Raw genomic sequence first — 5,380 nt, forward strand, 5'->3', positions numbered from 1 at the left:
AGGGAAGTGGGTGAAGAGTCTTTTACCATGTGCAGGTTCTCCCCCCCCCTTACCAGTAAAAATCATCCAAGATAACAAATCTATTGATTTTTGCCATCGGGGTTCTTTTGAGTCAGAGTCTATAAAATGTCTAAATAAAATATTGATTCTGTGGGCTTTGTATTTACTGTTTATCTATAGGATAATTTCATAGACTAGGAGCAGCCACAAAAAATGCACTCTGTTGAATCCTCAACAAATCTGCTTGCATTGCTGATGGTACCACCGTTTACATTTTTATATGTACACACGGCAATTTTTTTTTCTTTCGCCGAAATGCTCTGCAAGATTCAGAAGTGTAGGGTTTTCTGAAGCTAGACCCACTTCCTTCTGTTGTCAGTGTCAACAGGTAGAAAATGGGTATTTTTATAGAAAAATGGAAACTCACTGACCTTTCCCCCCCCCCCCATCCTTAGTACCAGGTGGCTTTTGATTAAAATATGTAATTATCAACCTGTGCTCACTGCAGCAAAATGTTACAGATGGAAAGCAGCCTTGAAAGTCAACAAATCTGACCTGGGAAGAAATGGAACCATCCTCTTTGAAGAATGAGTTGAAGTACTTACGAAGTTTTCTGCAGACTGGAGCTGGTCACCTTCACAAATACCTTTAGCACAATGGGAGGGCTAACTTTTATTTAAATCTAATGATAAAGGTCCCATCTCTATTGAGCCAGCTCTCTTTGTTTAGAAATACAATCAGATAAATGCAGGATTATAAAGAGAATCAATCAATCCACGTTTAAGAAGTGTGATATTATATTGTGAAGAGCGGGGAGGACTTCTTGTATTGAAGTGAAGCTTTAGTATACTTTGGTGTAGCTTCAGATTCACAAAGCAATTAGCCAATAGTGTTTAAAAGTTATGGCTAATTTAACTAATGGTTAATAGAGCTTAGTAAAACTGTCAGAGTTGACGAGCCCTGAGAGATTTTGTGCAAGGACACAGATTAAATTTAGGATCTTCATCTCATTTTGGCAGTTTAAACAGCAACCTGAACAACAGCCTGTCTAGTAATATGAAATAAATATGCTTTTTCAACAGTTCTCTTTAAAACTGAAGAGCATGCCATTCCATGAGTTCTTCCTTAGGGCAGAAATCTAGGTTGTATCTAGGAGAAATTGTTCATATTGTCTTGGCCCACCTTTTCCCGACTAAGAATCATCTAGTCTTATTAGCAGTGCAATGAGCGAGCAGGCAATGTACGTGAGGGGACAGATTTACCCAGAGACAGTTCAAGGTATTTGTAGTCATTCGCAGGATTAAATCTCAGTGGAATCCTTGATAAGCACTTTCCTCAGGAAGTTTGTGAGGCTGGTTGCAATGTCACTGTATAGAAGCATCTTTCATGATTTTGTGCTAAGGCTTTTATGCATGTACATGTCACATTGCTCAAGCGAGTAAGCAGACCAATACAGTGTGTAAAGCAGTATGAAGGAAAAGATATATAGCTTCCAGCACAGATGTGTGAAAGATAAAATTGAATACTAGCCCTGCCCTTAGACCAAACACTATCCAAAGGATTTATTATCATATTCTAAGCCTTCTGGAAACATTATTCTGCAATTGATCTTGACACATTGGATAAACAACTGCTGGGGAGGGGGATTTATTGTGTAAATCACTGGGATATAATAATAATAATAATAATAATAATAATAATAATAATAATAATAATAATAATAATAATAATAATAATAATAATAATAATAATAATAATAATAATAATAATAAAACAAGCGGGACCTGTGGGAAGGTAATCCAAGCCACATTTCCCACACAGAAAGTAATAAAATCACAACAGATCGCTTGCAAGCCGCATTTTGGAAGCCCCATATCTGGAGGAAACGAGCCTTCTTGAATGGGCTTCATGTTTTATTCATTCCATGTTGTGAGCTTTTACAAGCTGTTATGCTTTCCACAAAACTCATGTGACAGAATAGATTCCCTTACCTTCAGAAAGCTCAGCACCCCACTGTGAGAAGTCTACCAGCTTCCAAGCCTGCAATGCAAGGAATAGAAATTCAAAAGCTATCTCCAGTGGTATGAAGAAAAACTTTTTAGGTTTAGAAACAAAGACAAAACTCCAGTCTGCAGACAGAATAATCTCAAAACAATTTATTTCAGTTGTAATCTGTGATTACGTCATTGGGAAATTATAAGACTTTTCAGTTCATGGTTTTTTGTTTTGTTTTGTTTTGGCATTAATGGGTGAATAAGTAGAGGAAAAACCTAAATGCACATTTTTGTCTGCTGGGATTCAGAACAGGGCTCAAAATCCAGTAATTCATCATCAAACCTTGTAATACTCCAAGTAAATGGGCACAAGAGTGCAGGAGCAAGGAGAAATTATTAAAATATCCTGATAATTTACATCTCCACAAATGCTGTAATCCCATACTATGCCTCACAACTGACAAGGGAAAACTGAGGCAGGAAGGAGGGACTTAGTGAAAATGCAGGTAGAGACATGTCATCGGGCTCTCTCGGTAAGGTCCTTCTTATGGACTATATTGTTTAATTTTTTTTGACTGTTTGTCTCTTAACATGCCTTGAAGCTCTTAAGGTTTGCCTCATAAAGGCCTCAGAAATGAAAGAAAACCATACTATGAACAGATGGAGCTAGCAAAATAAATACACTAGCAAATTATTATTATTTGAATCCAGCACAGACGAAATGGCCTCCAATGAAAGCCGTGTGTCAGGCACTCGTCTCATTTCTCATTCAGCGACAATAAAAACATGGGCTGCTTTGTTTTCATACAAAGGGAATTGGGTGAAACAAAGAACAGATAAAGGAGAACTCTGACCCTTGGCTACTATCTACAGAAGAATGAAGAAATTGAGAGCCAACTGAATATAGTTTCCATTCAAAGGACAACCAGTAGCAAGTTTCAAAACATATGTATCCCTGAGGAAATAGCACTATACCCCATGCTGTAGAATTCTAATGTCCATATCAGCTACAAGGCCGATATATAAGCTGAAACAACAAATAAATGAACAACTGACATTAAAAGAAACTGTATAGAAAATTTCCCAAATTCCAGGAAACAGTCCTACAGTTTGCACATTCACTTGGGCTTACGTAGCAGTAAACATAACGAGAATTGCATTAGAACAGAATAATTCTATCCATATTTACTTACAAGTCAGCCTTACTGTGATCAATGATGTTAGATGCATACATGATGGCAGTTCTGAATGTATATTTTTCCCTCCTTCATGTCCTTAAATTAGATCCATCTAAACCATATTTTATGGTTTCACTCATCTGCAAAAGCCACAAATATAAATTGCAGACATTTCATTATTTAACTCGAGAGCAGCCAATCTGGAAACATCACCATTTTTATGCAATACTTCTAATGTTTCTCCAGCCATCCAACTGATGATGCAGTCCTACTCATATTTTGTCAGTAGCTTTGCTGCACTCCTACAGACACTTACTTGTAAATCCCATTGAACTTGATGTGAATGACTTCTGAGTAGATTTTATGCAGTTTATGAAATATGAGCAGGTCCTTGTTGATTTGTATAGTTGCCACAAGCCAGAAACAACTTGGCCACCCAGGCCAGAAATGAGACAAGACACAGGTGTTCGGTTTAAAACTTGGGCCACAACTTTATTAACTATTTAAAATCATATCCCCCCAAATGCAAGGGAGCCTACCATAGTGTGATATTCTTCAATGTCCGCATAATCCTAGATCTCTAGACATTTCCTATAGCAGGGCAAGCTCCTATTTCTGAATTGTGCTGCCCGCTGTACAGCACACCTTCAGGTGCTCTGTGAACTGGTACCCTCCAACTAACTCCCCCCCATCGAGCCTCGTGACCTTAAGCCCACCACCTAAGCCAAAAACTTTGGCTCGAAGGCCCCCATGCAGGTCTTTCAGAAAAATGTCTGTCCCCAACTCAGACATGGATGCCATTGCTCCTGAATAATTCAGGTTGATGAATTGTTATGTCTGGATGTTGAATCAATGGACCCAGTTCTGACCTCATTGCACAGTGGATCTCACGATTTACTCCACTGCTGGAGAGATCTATCTGACTATGTTCACAATCAGCTCTCTAGACAAGCCTTGGAATAATGTTAAACCAGATTAGCTTCATTGAAGGAAACCTATTCTTCAATGTCTGCAGATCGTGGATAAATTGCAACATCAATGACTTGCCTTTTCTACTTGTCAAGTCATTCCCACCCAATGAACTACCATTAGATTGGGGGTGTGTGCATGCTCAAAATTTGATAGGGCCAAATGAAAAAATGCAGCTTTATAGCAGACATTTTATATAACCACCTTCCTGAACCCAGTAGAGTTTGTCAAAGCACGAGAATAAACAGTTTGAATTTCCAATTGGGGAAACTCCTTTATAGTAACTTTCAGCAGAGCTAGGCAGGTTGATTTTAAAACTAAGTTGTCTGGCTACTCTCTACCTTGGCCAGCCAGAACCTTGTTACAGTTACCATTCTCCCGTCTGAGAAACTAATGTGTTCCCATTGCTTCCTGCTAAAACGTTACTTGGGAAGCCATGAAAATGCTCATGCCCCCAAGTGGCTATTTTGCTTTATTGCACAAAAATACTGTAAAGTCACACAAAAACACACTGGAAAGCAAAGCTGTCCTTGGCATTTTCTTTCTCGCATTTCACCTTGGAATCCAAATAGGGACAGGATAGCATTTGTAGTGCAACACATTAAGTGCCAGGCTGGATAAAACACTATGCTGTAGGGCCACCACATTTGCAGGATCAATACTCACTGTTTCATTTATCCACTGCCAGGAAATATTAAATAACCGCCCCCCAGAAATACTCTTTTCCAAGATATATTATCAGAACCTTCCAGTAGAGGGAACCAGAGACTAGGCTAGATATAGCTTTTCTATACCCACCCTTCTCAGCATCCGTGGTGGTGGTGGTGGTGAGGGCTTCTCAGACTCTTCCTTCTCTTTTATTGCCTTTGTGTTTAGCCTTTCTGTTTTGCCTCTTCTTTCCTTTCCTTCTTGATCATGACACTATACCTCCCCCATTCCCATAAAGAAAAGCAGCAGGATGTATTCAAAGAATCATCTATGTGAATTTTCCTTCTCCGAGCTCCTGCCTAGAGATATGACAAATAACAGGGAGATGCATGCTTATAACATTGAAAAAAGTGGTGAATAATAATAATAATAATAATAATAATAATAATAATAATAATAGTTGTTGTTGTTGTTATTATTATTATTATTATTATTATTATTATTATTATTATTATTATTATTATTATTATTATTATTATTATTGCCCAAATGGCAAACTATATTTCACCAATATATGGCAGAATCATTGTT

At 38.0% G+C, this 5,380-nt stretch overlaps 1 long non-coding RNA gene across 1 annotated transcript; it reads right to left on the minus strand.

The window, feature by feature from the left end:
* Window positions 1–2,694: 2,694 nt before the first annotated feature.
* On the minus strand, window positions 2,695–5,149 carry LOC144584568 (uncharacterized). The gene is made up of 2 exons (XR_013538912.1): window positions 4,940–5,149; window positions 2,695–3,312 (listed from the first exon to the last, which is right to left on the minus strand). It is a non-coding gene; the product is annotated as an uncharacterized LOC144584568 (long non-coding RNA).
* Window positions 5,150–5,380: the final 231 nt, after the last annotated feature.

Source organism: Pogona vitticeps, chromosome 1 (assembly GCF_051106095.1).
Source record: "Pogona vitticeps strain Pit_001003342236 chromosome 1, PviZW2.1, whole genome shotgun sequence".
NCBI lineage: Eukaryota > Metazoa > Chordata > Lepidosauria > Squamata > Agamidae > Pogona > Pogona vitticeps.